A 15,683-nucleotide genomic window follows, 5' to 3' on the forward strand; every position below is an offset into this window, starting at 1 on the left:
CTTTTGCATCAGCATCCCTTGAAAATATCTCAGCACAAGGCAACACACCTTCTTCTTTGACCCCAGGTGAATTATGCCACACTTTTTTCCCATCACATTCCATACTTTGACTAGCTCCAGGAGTACCTAATTCTTCCTATGACAAAATGCAGTTATCCATTATAAATACAGGCCTTGTCTTGCACCATAGGCATGAAGGGAGATGGGCTAATCTGTGAATTGAGATACCTCTGTGGGCTGGTAACACCCCTACCAATTGATCTTTTTATACTGCTCTGTTTGCCCAAGAACTTAGGTTGTCTGTAACTCTTGAAGTACATCCCAACTTTGCAAACAAATTCTTGTGAGTCTCTGTACTAAACACTTCTGTAGAGATGAGGCCAACCAATCTGTGTTATTTTCACAGCACTTCCTATCTGTATGTATTTGTATGTAACAGACAGATATTTCTATGATCAAGATATTATTGATATTAAATATAGATCATATTTCTATGATTTCTTTTCAGTGAGCATAATGGGTTTTGCTATCTTCCAGATTTACCCATGCTTACTGATAAAATGTAACAAAGGAGATGAAAATTACTTGTTGTGTGTGCTTGAAAGAAAAAAGGAAGTGTCTTGCATCTTGATGGATACCAAAACACTGGCTGTATATGTGAAATACAAGACCTAAAATGGTTTAATCTATTGGGTGTTTCTGCTTGATATCCTTCCCTTTCTCACAGCAAGAGGTGGTCACAGAGAGCCCAGATCTGCTCTTAATTGAGCAATGCCTTTTGTTTGCACAGCTTCCAACAAGCCCCCAAGTGCTTAAGAGTTAAATGAGATTCCCTGCATATGAGAAGTGGGGAGAAGCCTGATTCACCTTCTCTTGCCTGTGAGGAGGAATACTGGCCAGGGCTTGGGCTGGCTGGTGCCTTCCCATTTCTTGGCAGGAGGGATCACAGATGGTCCGGAAATCAAACCTCCTTCCACACCGGCTCATCTCCCTGCCATGGTCATTAATGAAGGTGCTTATGCCGCTTTTCTCAGAAAGGTCAAACATATGCTGGCTAACAGCTCTCACCAATTCATTTTCCCCCAATAATGTAGAGTTGCCATTTGTAGGGTTTTCTAGTCTGTGGCAGAATTTGCCTCCCACAGAAGCCAGCTGCAGCTCCACGTTCATGCTGCTTTAATAATTTCCTCCTCGGGGTGAGGGTTCGTTTGTTTGTTTGTTTGTTTGTTTGTTTAATCATCTCCTGCTCTGTTGTGCCGGGCTCTTTCTCAGTGCCTCACACTCCCCCACTCTGTTCCAGTGCCTGCTGTTATTCTTGGCACCCAAATCAATGCTAACTGGTATATAATCAGCCTGTGTTGTACCGACCAACATTTGTTCCACTGTCAGCTTTCATTTCAGCTTCTGCTCTGATGCCAGTTACTGTTCTGCTCTCTGGTGTGGAGCTCTGATTGCTCTGTGGGGTGCTGTACACCACTCTTTGGGCCTCTTCTCATCAAGTTACTGTCTGTACCAGGGAAGCTTGCTGCCCAGTGTCCCACCCTCACTTCCTCCTAGTCTGCATACTCGGTCCACTTCTACTCTGTACCCGCATATCCCATCCTCTTGTATTTGCAGGTTCATGTGATTGCAATTCTGCAGAGAGTAATTCCTAATTTTAAGGCTAATATGATAAAATATTAAATAGATGGCTCTTGAGAGACACATGTAGATTGTAAGATGACTCTTTGTGGTATAGAGCTATTTTATTACATTCTGCCTGTGATAATGAAAGCGCTAAAAACCTATTTTACTTGATCTCCACTTTTCCAAATTTGTATTTTATTGATCACTGGATGCATGTATTATGCTGAACCAATAGAAATGCAGCCACCTAGGCATTTATCTATATATTACCCATGCTGTGTGGGACTAGACTGTGTAAATCAGACTGATTTTTGTGAAGAAGAGGCCACAATTAAAATAAAGGAAATTGGTGTACGCAAGAAAGGGCCATGGTGTTTGGGCTGGTGGGGAAGGGCACAGTGACCAGGACATTAGATCTGTGGTTGATGAAGCAGAAGAAATGGAATAATGCAGACAGAGCAGCTGGGCTCATGCTTCACCTCTTCTGGACTCCAGAAGTCTTTCTTCTCCAACATCACATAGCTGATAAGTTCCAGCCTAATTGGAAAGAGGACACAGCGTTTCATCATTCAGAATGTGAGAAAAGTCTGCTGGAAAGAGCTGAGCAGCCAGGAAGGGCACTCACACCAGAAAGCCAGAAAATAAGGGGAAGCTGAATATGAATTTTTTTTAGTTTCCTCAGTTTAAGAAGCAATGATCAAATAAAATGAACCACAATTCTCTGCTTTTATGAATAAGGAAGAGATAGAAGAGTGACCAGGGGATAAAATATTCTGATAAAAATGCGGCAGTTCATTTGAAAATAATTAAAGATGACAGCCTGGATCCCAAGATAAGGAAAACAATGATACAAAAAGGAATCATCAGCTCAGTAAGAGTCTGGAAGCTCTTTTGTGTGGCCTGATGTGTTTTCAAAACTAGACAATACTGTCTGTTGGGCAAATACTAACAGAGAGTAAACAAAGCTGTATTTTTTTCAACAGATAAAGTAGATATTAACTCCCCTTAAAGGGGGAGTTAATATTCCTCAATAGACCAAATCCTTCCCCCAAATCATACTCAATGTTATCTTTAAGATATTATCATTTTCTTTTAGCTAAACACATTTACTAGCTTTGCTGGATTAACATGAGTGTACAGGCACAGAGTGATCTGCAGAGCTCCTTAAATAAAAAAAGTGTGGCCTCTGAGGTTGGTTCATGCAGTTCCACCTCTACCTGGCCTCAATGAGGCCAGGCAACCTGATGTAGGTGATGGCAATCAGTGGCTGGGTGGGGAGAGGTTGGTTTGAAGGGCAGGAGCTTCTCCTCTGTGGAGAGATTGAAAGGAATATGATGAAAATGTAAAGAAAGAAAACCCACCAGGTAAAACAAGTCCTGGAAGCTTTAGCTGTGGTGTCAGGGCTTGCAGCAGAGAGTGATGGTGGCTCTTATCAGTGCTGGCAGGTGTAGGAGGTGTGAGCAGCCTTGCAGGCAGACTATCCAGGTCACTGCATCCAGGTACGTTCAATGGCTCTGGCCTCACTCCTGGAGAAAGGTAAGACCCAAGTGTGCATCTCCTGCTTGCTGCACCTTTCCCCAGATCAGGGCCAGAGTTATGGAGCATCCTGGCCTGATCCAGGGGTGCCAGGGATGGTGAGGGGTTGCAGCTGGTGCTTGGGGTGGGTGCAGCTGTGAAGGACTGAGGGTGATGCTGGCAAGTGAGCAGCTGAGACTATAAAGAATCAGAGGGCTGTGCTGGAAGCAAATGTAAGGTAGAAGATCAATTTTCTTTTTATATTCTCACAAGTGCTGTTTGGAGACCTAGAGAAAAAGGCTGAACTGCCCTGGGACTAAAGGATGAGTTTCCTATCTGAGGAAAATTGCAAGGGAAGGATAAAGCCCTTGTTATGAGAATAGCCAAATATATTCCTTTGATCTAACTGGGTTTAAACCTCATTCATATGTTTATTAGCTTCCTCTTATCTGAGCCATATGCCTTCTTGCAGCTGCATTTCCCTTATCGCACAGCCGTGGAAAAGATTCCAAATGCCTAAAAATCATGTCACTCTTTCAAATGATTCATAAAATCCCAGCTGTCACCCATATCAATGTCATAAATGATCACTCATCAATGTCCATAACTGCCTTAAGTCCTCCTTGCTTTCCCCTTGATTTTCCACTCCTTTCTCCTCCCAGTCTTCCCTTCACCCCTGTCGCCCTTCTCCTCTGACCACCTCCTGCTGAATCATCCCCTTCTGGGGATCCCTTGAGCTCTTCTTTCCTCTGTCCCTGCCCAGTTCACCAAGTGAACGTAGCTTTAAAACCTACTGGGATGCAGAAGTGCCTTCATGGTGAGTCTCTGGCACATTTACAAACCCAGCTGCTCCAGACAATTCCCAGGAGAAGAAATCTCCCCATTGTTATGCCAAGTGAATACCAAAGAGCTGTCTGGCATGGGATGTCAGGCATTAGGGTTGAATGCTCACAAAGTTCCAAAAAATAAAGCAACCTTCAGCAAAATGTAGGCTGTCAGAGACTGGAGCTCTGGTATGTCTCTCCTATGCCTATCTGGGAGAGATTTTTGCATGGTACATCCCCCTGTGGGAAGGTGGAGGTATATGTTGGTGCCCTAAAGCACACTTGTAATGATATGACCTCTGTCCAATCTCCTCTCTAAGGCTGCCACTTGGCTGTGTCCAGTCTGAGGGAAATTTCACATAGAAAATACCTTTCCCACATGTGACGACTCAAGTGTGTTTTCTGCTTGGTGGTAACCTGTGAAAGTAGGACATGAGACACCATGATACTTGTGCTGAGCCTGTGAGAAGATGATAACCTAGGGCTGAGGCAGTGTACAAAGGAGCTGGACAGCCAGGTTGAGTCTGAGCTGGTATGAAAACCTCACCCATATTGTGTCTTGTGGAGCATATGGACATGTTCTGAGGCTCTGCTTGACCCCACAGCTTGGCAGGTGGCAGGACCCATAGCTGTGGAGGAGCATCTGAGCACTCCAGTAAGCATGAGCTGAGGACAGGACCTGTCTCTTCTTTCCTGCATAAATTGCATGTCTCCTGGCCCAAGGTGCTTGTCACAACATTCTGACTGAGGCTGTCCTCACAAGGCAAAGCACCAAGCCCAGGCTCTGCGTGCCGACACAGGGCACAATGAAAAAGTCCACATGGAATAGGGGTTGGAGCCTTTCTGAAGGTACCCTGCATGGAAGTAGTGTTTGGGCACCAGTAGCTGCAATTACAGGTCTCCACCTGCCTGTAGCCCTTCTTTTTGATTTGTTTTCCTTAGGGGAGGTTCATACTCTGACTCATACTCACATGGCCCCAGCTGAAGGAGCTGTGGCTTGCAGGAAGCCCTGATGTTGGTAGGGCTCTTCTCTGGCCACAAGGCTAGGATGTTCCAGGTGGCATCTCACACCAAGCAACATGGCAGAGGAGTCAGGTGGTTTTAGTTTTGTTTTGTTTGAATTTTTTTATTGTTGTGCCAAATTTCACTGATGGAATTGACCAAGACACATAAAATTACAGCTTTCTTCATGAGGTAATTAGCAAAGTGATCCACTGGCTCAAGAAGAGACACCAGGATTATTCTGTATTGCTAAAGTTTCATCTCTGCTCTGCTAACCAGGGAAATTACTTGACAGGGAATAAAGGAGGAAGAGGACAAGGGCACACATACAAGACAGACTGACACAAGCTCCCATGTACTTCTTTATTGAGGCAGCTCCAGAAACTGCCCAGCTTTGCCAAGTCCCTCAACCTTCCCTGAGCAGTGTGTTAATGAAGGAAAACAAGTGTGATGGTACAGGCAGAACAGCAAGGTGTGGCTGGAGCACAGGCATCATTCTCATGGCTATGCTCAGCCAAGGGCTGCTATAAAGGACAACATGGCAGGAGAGTGTAAACAGGCTTAGACCAGAGTTCTGCATCAACAGAGCGACTTCTAAACACTTTTTCTTATGCTAAATCTTAATTAAAACAAAAATAAAGAACAAAGTTGGGTTCATGTTAGGAAGACTGCTTAGGAGCCTTGATGTTATGGTGGTGTTTGGTCCATCCTCCAACCCCATCGAGCCTGACATTTGAGTTCACCCTCTTTCCCACTCCAACAAGGGAAGGAAGCCAGATGCACACAGCATGGTTACAACACCAGGTTTATTGTCCTGCTCCAGGCATGTTGAGATGTTGCTGCATGGATATTTGACAAATAATCCAATGAGCCCAGATCACATGAGTTGTTTCACTTAGCAGTCCTTTTTAACACCTTCCCTTTCCCAAATAACCAACCTGCCTCTATTTAATTTTCACCCACAGGGTGATTTGTTTTGTTGATTTGACCTCAGTGGCAGCCAATAAATCAGCACTTCCCTATCTCTTGGGGTTTCACCCAAAGGAAGTTTTCAATGTTCCCATTTCACTTGCTGAAACGCCTGGTAGTCTTTTCCAGTTCCTGTTGGATTACTGCACATCCCAGGTGTGGCTGGCCCACTGCTTTCCCTCTTCTGTGCAATAGTTGGTGCTTTTCCACACTGTTCTCCTGTTAGTTCAGCCTATGGGCTGATCACCTGTGCACAAACCTTAACACCTGATACTTCCTTCTAAAGACTGTGAAACATAAACCCTTTATGGCTGTATTTATGCTTGTTTCTTTCAAAAAGTGGTGGTTTCAGTTCTCTATTCTACCAAAACACTAAGGCTGAGTGAAAGGAAAAAAAAAGCAAAGTTCTGAATCCTGTGAATTCTGTGTGTAGAGTGCCAGTGTCTCCCAAGCTGTTCAGCTGGTATTAACAGTACACCCAGCTTCAAGGTTTCACACATTTGCAACTATTCTGGGCTAAAAAATACTGCTTTCAAACCCAGAGCAGACTTCATAATAAATATCTGGTGTTCATGGGAAGAAGTAATGCTTTTTCAGACACTGTCAGCTCTAAGCTTTCATCAACTCAGCAGCTGGGCAATTTGCTTTTTATGCTTTCTGTGGCCTCACTTGCTCCCTGTGCCCTGTGGTTGCTGTGGGACCAATTGTACATCACTTGACAGAGGGATCGCCAGGGCTCTTGGGCAGATGAATCCATTTGTTTTGATTGTTGGTCTTGAAGACAGCAAAAGGGAAACCACTCTCTTTGGACTTTGTGCCCATGTCTGTAGCAACCTGGAATGTTGCTTTACTTTCTAATGTATTTGGGTACAAGCACTGCACAAAGAGTTGGCAGAGCTGGGTGGGGTACTCTGGGAGCAGATGGTGGAGCAGGAATCTTTGAAAGCTGAACTTAAACCTGAGGGAAGCAGAAGAGAAAAAAGACACAGGATGGGACACCAAGGGAAGAAAGACTAGAAACAGGGACCATGCCAAAAGGGCCCACAAGGAAGTAAGACACAGAGAGAAGGGACAATGATTTGAATTTTTGTAGATCACATGGGCAGAAAGACTTTAATTCTCTACAATTGACTGTTGCCAGTGACTGGTTCTGGAAGTGCATGGATCTTCTTGCTTTTCTTCATAGGAAGATGCAGTTTTGAGGGTCAAATCTTGCAAAACCTCTATGTGAGGGAGATGTCTAGCAATTAAATGCTGACATCAGGCAAGAGACTGCCTTCAGACACTGAGCTCCCACCTGAATCACTGCTTTGACACTGTGACAGCTCTTGGGAATAGACAAAGTGTGGCCTCAATTTAGAATTACCGTGTATAACCACCTAGCAAGTGTGGTGTATTTGCTTCTGCAAGCCACAGGCAGAGCCATAAATAAGGATTTTTGCCTGAGTACATGGGCTATGAGCAGTGAACATCCACCACCCCCTGGGTCCTTCCCTGTGTGACACAGCCTTTTGAGTCTCCTTCTCCCACAGCATGAGCTGCACTCAACTGTTTGTTCAGATGCCAAAATCTCATTTTTCTGTGCAGACAAATCCTGTAATTTATTCCCCCTATTTCTGATGTAAGACTTACAAAAGCACTCAACACTCAAACACACCACTACTAAATAGCTAGGAACTGGGCTTCAAAGCTAGAGGTGGTGCCTAGGTGAGGTGGCACTGGGTTATGAGAGGGCTGGTGCTCCCTCGCACAATAATGCAAACACTCAATCCTTTGTGTCTCTCTCTGCTGGTTTGCCTAAAATACCTGCATTAGCCCGAGTGTCACCATGCCCACAGCACATCTGCTGTTATAGAACTCTATCATGTGCAGCAAATCTGTATAATGTGAGTATAGTCTCCTCTATAAGGAGAAATCTCACCTATCTGAAGCTGACTGTGCCACGAGTGGACGATCTGACATTTCAACTTCTCTTTATCCTCCACCTAGGAAGGGAGAGAAAGCAAAAGTTCCTCAACACCAGATTTCCTGTGGCAGAAAATGTACACCTATTTTTTATGTACTCAGACATTACAGTGTGAGTGTGAAGAAAAACACAAAAGAAGCAACAGTTTTCCTTTCATGAAAAAGAAATCCAGAAATTAGTGTGGTCAGACAAGACAATGAAGGCGAGATAAAACACTGAATAGCTATATTAAGCAAGCTCCTACTTTGTTCAGTGTACAAATGGGTCCCGCTGGAAAAAGCAAAACAAAAAGCAAGTGGAAAGCTGTAATTCAATACACTGTTTGAAAAAATGACCCCAGATGTAATGTTTCCTAGCATCCAGATAGTTCAACCAATATTACAAGACCATTAATGTCATAGGCTGTGTTTTATTTTACTCATAATCCAAGAAAAGGGAAGGAGAAAAGAGATTTGTCGCAGGTGTGTTCAGTAGAAATTCTCTACAAAGGTAAATGGCTGAAATGCCAGGAGATGGTCAGGCTTAAATTTGTAACACTCCCTCTAGAACTGTAGGACTGGATAATGCCTGCACTGCCAACACCATGCAGCATGTTACACATTTGGCACAACGGGTAAAAGAAAGATTGTATGTAAAGTGATGCAGCTGAAGCAACAGTGGAACAGCATTTTGGAAACTGCTTTCAGTGTGGGAAATCATAGGATTTGAGTGACAGGACTGGATCAACAGAAGGGCTTGGGGAAGAGGTGTGGAGAAGTTCCATGTTTGGGTCTGGTTTGTTTGTTCATCCCTTGCCCCCTCTGTACAGTCAGCAGCACACAAGACAATCTGTCATACAACAGATTCTGCCTACAGTCTGGGTGGGATTGCTAAGGGAATGAGGTTCTTCCTCCTGGTCTGATGACTGAGCAGAAAAGGAAAAGAAAGAAGTACTTTAATCTGAAAGGAAAAGTTCAGCTTTGTGGGTTCCTGACAAGACAGTTTGGTATGAAAAATAATCCTGCTGTGAGGAAACTTTTAATCACCCCTTTCGTTATTGTTAACAACAGATTAGTACAATTATAAATTTGATATTTTAAAATTAATTGAATTAAAAAATAAATACTATTATATAATATAGTATAGTATTATAGTATATTATATATACTATTCAAAGAAACCATTTCTGATGAAAAATATTCTTAATCCTATTTTTTCTAGACACTTAATTTGACCAAAACTCATTGATGAAATTCTCCTGAGACATCTTTGAATGCTGGAAGGGCTATGTAAGGTATCAAATAGCAGGGGCCACCTTCAGTCCTACAGTACTGGCCCACCTGACTCAAAAAATGAGTGTCTCTTCTCTGGATACAAACACCTCTTTTTCCTCCTTTGCAGAAAGAGCATGGAAACACATTAACTGAGCATGGCCACACTATTGAGGCAGGATGTTGTCACCAGTCTCATATCTTCTTCCAGCTTGCCATTGCACCAGTGTTAGCAGGTATCATCCAAGTCTTACCTGAGTACTTTGAACACTTTGCTGTTCCTTGTTCTTTTCCTCAAAATGTGACACCTGCAGAGGGTAGAGGTTTGGTTCTGCATCTTACCTGAGTGCTTTCATCCTCCAGCAGGTCCTCAACACCAGACTGGGACCAGAGCCTTCATACCTTGACTTGTCTCAATTAGCTGAGCATATATGATGCCACAATTTGCTTTCCAGGTAAATGGTTTTACTACATATGAAAAAAATAGTTATGCTGTCCTCATCACTTTGGAGGGAAGGTTTGTATCCACCATCACTTAGCCCAAGTGTTGTTCACATTTTCTTATATAAACAGGTTTTTATCTTCAAGTTATCAATAGCCTGAAGTTTTCAGATGCTCTTATCTTATTGACCTTCACCAGACACATAAGCTACCTTTTAGTTTAAATATTGGAAGAATGATTCTTGTCAAAATGTTGTCAGAGTGCTCACTGACTGCCCAGGCCAGCACTGTCCTGGTTTCACTTTCAAAGGCCCTCTGTCCTTCTGATGCTTGGGTCATGTACCTCAGTGCTCTTTGTCAATTTTAGCATGGATTTTGCATTCTCTTTGACCTGCCAGCAGGTATTTCCACCCTTTAGTAGCAGCCAAGGCACTCTTCTTCTCAGGCTGACACACAAGCCCCAATCCCCACACCCGTTTCTCATAGGTAGGCTGAGCAGCCAACTTAATTTTCTTTTTCCAGAAGAGCATGGCTCAAAGTCGATGGAATATGGAAGTAACTTGAAGATCAGTGGAAGTCATATATTATCTCTACTCCTTTTCTTTGTTACTTAATATTCATAGATGATTTGCATCTACCTAATAAGCACAAAGAAGTTCTACTGGGGAAAAAAAGGAGATTGAAACATGCAGCTGATGTAAAAGTCTGGAAATACATAGTCAGAAACTGGGCTCATGTGTATATAGTGTATAAAAGTGGCATGTGAAAATAGGATTTATAAATCCCATTAGCTCTTGAGAAGCAGATCTTTTGGGGTTGCACTTTCCATTGCAATTTTCATTTTTTATGTATACATATCACAAAAAGATATTTTCAAGTGCCTCAAGCGAGAAAGCAGCCTTAGGTTCAAGAGCTGCAGATCACTTGTGGTTTTCAGAAGTCTAAATTATCCATTCAGTGTCTAATGAAGATTTGGAATAACAAACTCTGACAAACAATTTGATATATGCAATATGTGGAAACTCTTTACAAACCCTCCTTCCACTGATACAAAAAAATAAAAAAAGAAAAAGTCATAACATGCTGGGATATCATTTTCAGTTTGCCGTAAATCTGGATCTAATAATGTATTGGGATTTCTTTTTTCTTTTTTTTTTTTCCCCTTTAATTGACACTCTCAAAATTAAAAAGGAAAAAGGTGTGCCTTGTCTGAGCCACCAGCCTGTGAAAGGCAGAAGAGATCAGCACTTTGCACAGGTGTGATATTATCTGCTGTAATTACTGACAAATAGAAGGGGAAGAATGGAATGCCCCTGTTTCAGTGATGGAACTTGCTGCTAGGGTGTCTGCAACCATGCCCAAATCAGGGGAAGGACAGAGATAAGCAGCTCCTTTGTGTGCAGAAAGGATCTGCAAAGGGGAATTTTAAGGTCACAGACCATAAGGCTATCCCTGCCTATGGCAAAACACACATCAACTCTCTAAATATTACTTTTCCAAACAAGGAGTTGCCACTGGCTCAGCATTATTCTGTGTCTGCTAGACAGAATTATCTCTAAAAACATGTTTCTACTTTAAAAATTAATTTCTACATCTGCCTATGAGAAAAGCATGATCACACTACAGTTTCATGAAGGAGAAGAATGTGGTTCTGGAAAAAACCAAGAAGACCTGAGGGGTAACACTCAAAAGGCAAATGTGTTACAGGAAACTGAGTAAGGGAGGGTTATGTCACAAAACCCCCCATGTTAGTAAATATTTTTTAAATTATTATTTTGATATTTTAATATTGTAATTGTTTTAGAATAGTTATGCCTACAAGTACTTATTTAATATATTGGTATCCCTATTAACACACATATATTACATACATGTATAAATAAATATGTCACTGTTATTTTTTACTTTCTATTTTTACAATATTTTACGTATTTAGAATCTAAACACATATAATAGAAGAATGAACAGAGTATTTAGAGTATTTAAACTGACCGGTACCATTATTGATCTGCTTCATATTCTGTAAATAATATTTAATTTTTAAAAAACAACAACAACAGTTCAGAATCAGTGAATATTAAAGACAAAAAAAGGACTGAAATCTGATTAATTTGTGGATTTATATTTTGTTGCCTGCAGGAAGGGGAATCACACAGTACACTGCTCTGATGTGCATTGTAGCACATTTCAAATACCTGTTTGTGACAATAAAGAAACTACCTGGTCTTGGACCAAAGGATGTATAAGCAGAGCAATATTGCATGAGCAGAAAGAATATACTCTTTCTGTACAGGTTAATAATGCCACCTCTGCAGGAATAAAACAACCTGCTCTAGAGCTAAAACTCTTTTGTACTATGCTTTGCTCAAAAGAGTTTAAGAAAAAAATTAAAATGTCAGGAAAAAGATACAAAATTTAATCTGTTTGCTTGTTGCAGTTGAGGTTAAGAGGTAACTTGATCATGGTCCACAGGTATGTGAATATGAAAGGAATTTGACTACTTAGGGAGAAAAGCTCACACACCCAAAAAAAAACCCCGTCTCTGGTGGTTTAATGATAAACTATCACATCTCTATTTCCTGACAAACTGGAAGTCAGAGAACTTCTGCAACTTAGCCTGTAATTTACTGATATAGATGTGAAGCAATTCTGAAATCCTATTCTTATCTCATGATTGTTCAAATATTAATTTGCTAAACTAATGACGTCAAGAATAATGTGAACAGGAACATCCAAGTATAAAAATAATTTATCTCTCCAGCTTAAAGCAGAGTCTCCAAAGTCTCTCCTTTAATTCTCGGTCTTGCTCAAATGTAAGTCAGGTTCATTTCTGGACTAAACTAAGCTGTCATTCTTCTACCTGAATTGTTTCACTATACCTCCTAAACCTGCATTTCAGGGATTCACGAGAAGCATTGGAGGCCAGGAGAAGTGTTAGTATAGAAAGGCACAAGAAAATTTTTAAACTTCATCAAGTACCATTTTCAGAAATATGTTTGGGTCATAAAGAGCTCTTGTTTACAGTTATTTTTGGAACTGTGTACTCAAATCATACAGATGAAAATCTGGGTTTGTTTATTCTCCTGCAGGCTGGTGGCTGAGTAGACGTCCCCAGAGACATGTTAGTAGATTCTGTAACAACTGGATAAAGAAGAAATGCAAGTGTGTTCTCTATCTGGTATCTCATTTATATGGAAATGGGATTACTTACATACATTTAACTCTCCCTGGCACCAACATCTTTCCCATGATCAACCCATCACTAGCTTTCCTTGGCACAAGAAGTCAAGCAACTTTAAAACCTATAGCTGCTAATATTTTGTTCCCAAAATGTACTAGTATAAATCCTAAACGTGACATGCACTTCATCTTAGTCAGATGGATGGAAAATAAAACCAAGCAGCCCAAAAACTTATAGTAGGTTGTTTTTATTAAATGTAAATTGCACATCTCTGATGGGCAAGGTCTGGCAGAGAGTTTTTTTTGTCATATAGAAACTACAGCCTCATTGAATGTATATTTTAAGATGTTTTGTGCACAAATTATCCTTTATGCAGGTCTGCAGCAGTCAGTTTGTGATTATTTGTGGTCAGGATGATTTCTCTGCAGATTTTCTTAAAGTACAGATTATCAGCCTAGTCTCTTGTGGAAGTGCTTCCTGTGCATGACACATTTTCAGTCAGATACATATGATCTGAGTCTAATTAAGAATCTGATATCTGTACTTCTGTTAAAAGTGTCTCCCTGATGGTTCTTGCTGTCTTTCACTTACAATCATGTGAACTCAAAAGGAATTGGCTTTTTCTCTCTCTTTGGTATCATACAATTTATATTCACTTCTTGCAGAATGATTATCTGCAGAATTGATGTGATTGCTCTGAAAATTGCACCTAGCTCATGAAAGCAGCAATTGATTTTAAAATGGTGACTATTCTCACTGTGATCTCTGATCAGGCTTGAATACACTGAACTTTGTCTAAATTTGCTGGGCATCTCTGCAAAAGTGTTTCACTAATGGGAAGCTACAGTTTTCATTTGCATATTTAATCTGTGACCTGCCCATGATATCACTTTGGATCTTGTATAGAAACTAATGGGAATTGCTTTGAGAGAATAAGAAACTTCCTAAGAGTCTCTGCAGACCTTCATGCAGCTGGTGAAGATAGGTCTGAATTGTATTAACACCCACAGTGCACAAATAAATACCGTTCAGATAGAGTTTCTGCACAAATTGGCTCTAATCTCCACCAGAGGCAATCATTGCCTGCCAAATTTCAGATCTTCAGCCTCCTTTGTCCTACTCTTGCCTCTAGCATCAGCAGCTGTATACACCTGTGGGAGAGCAAAACATAACAGTCTAAGCCACCTGAATCCTGAGTCCTGAAGAATCTTGAAGAGTTTTGCAGAAGAGCTCAAGCCAACACAAACTAGTTCAATGTAACTGTGTGATGTCTTGTAGAGAAACCTAACCAGCAGAGTGAAGTCTGCCTACTAGGAATCCCTGTGAAATCTTATTTTGTATCTTGCACTTCAGGACCCTGAATTGGGGGCAAGGGAGCAATCAAAAACCTATTGACTGGACTCATTACTCATCACAGCCTCGACCAAAACCTCCTGCCAAGCCTAGCTTCCCTATCAGTGTGTGGCAAAACAACACCACAGTGCTTTAGCTTTGCTTCATGCAAGGTGCTTCTGCCCAGGGAGGCAAAGATTTAGATTCAGGTAAGCACTGTTAAAGTGAGAGATGTGGCTTTAAAGCCCAGGAAGAGTGGATTCCACCCTCTGCCTCAGGGGATGTGTCCTGTGAGCCCGGGATGAGTTGCCCCACCCAGGACCCTCTTGGGGTGGCAGTCCAGGGTGTTCTGGTTGGTTTTGTGCCCCTGAGGTTTCTCCCTTGCTCTGTCCCTATTAGTGCCCAACCTTAAACTCCACCCTGGCTCTGCCCCATAAAACCCCCACCCTGCCTCTGTTCTGGGCTCTGTCTCTGATTTAAGATGAATAAATGGTTTCCTAAGCTTAAACAAGCAGAGACCAGTCTCATTGAATTCTCATGCTGGTCACCAGCTACTGTAGCCTCCCTGGACATGATCCTGCAGCCCCTGGAATGGAACACTAGGGCTTCTCTGGTAAATTTGATGCTGCAGTTATTTCCTGAGCTGAAAATACAGCAAACGCTGTTCTGCTGTACCTGGAATTTCTACTCTGGGGAGTTGCACTGTTATTTCAGAGTGCAAACGTGCAGCGTTATGTTGGTTGTTGCCTTCTTGCTGGTTGTACACTTTCTAGGGTGTTTTGGGGTTTTTTTGGCCATCACTTTCACAAAAGTCAAAATAGCTTTTTCTCACACTCCTTTCAGAGCTTGCCATGGCTTTGTTGCAGTAGCTATCCATGTGAATATTCTCTTTGCAGTGTCTATGATCCTTTGCTTGCCAGCCCTAAACAGCTACAAACTGTTAGCAATGGGCAATCTGTTGTTTGGTACAATCAAATCCCAGCTGAGCTTGTAATAGAATGAATGTATCTGGAAAATTCTCTCTCCTTTAGTGATAATTAGAGTTGAAGTGTCCAGTCTTGTGCATAAATTTGCAGCAGAGGGGCTCAAACATTGTAATGTTACCTTCTCTTGTAGGTAGGTGACATGGGAGGTCATCCTCCAGAAATATGGGGTAGTTCAGACAGGCTGATGATATGTGGACATTCAGAGAAGCAAAACTACTGCTGCAGTGTTACACTTTGGTTATACTTTTCTCTTAAGATTATCAAATATGCAGTGAATGGACGACCAAGGTACTACATGAACTTGAAATAAAAAAAAACAACTTATATAGTACATTAATCGCTAGGAAGACTAATTGTTAGCAACACAAATGGCCCTCGTGGTGAATTTTCACCTTCCAAAACAAAAAAAATATTGACAGCCAAATATCTGTAATGATTTCTGTTAGTATCATATATAAAATATTATTCAAGAATCATGTAGCTTTAGGAGAAACAATATTTTTTTTTAAAAGGTGTTTATTGAATTAAAGTGTTTGCATTTGAAATGGACTTTAAAACTGTAATATAATTTCTAGCTTTTTTGTGGACAGA

This window comes from Parus major, chromosome 3 (genome assembly GCF_001522545.3).
Source record: "Parus major isolate Abel chromosome 3, Parus_major1.1, whole genome shotgun sequence".
Lineage (NCBI taxonomy): Eukaryota > Metazoa > Chordata > Aves > Passeriformes > Paridae > Parus > Parus major.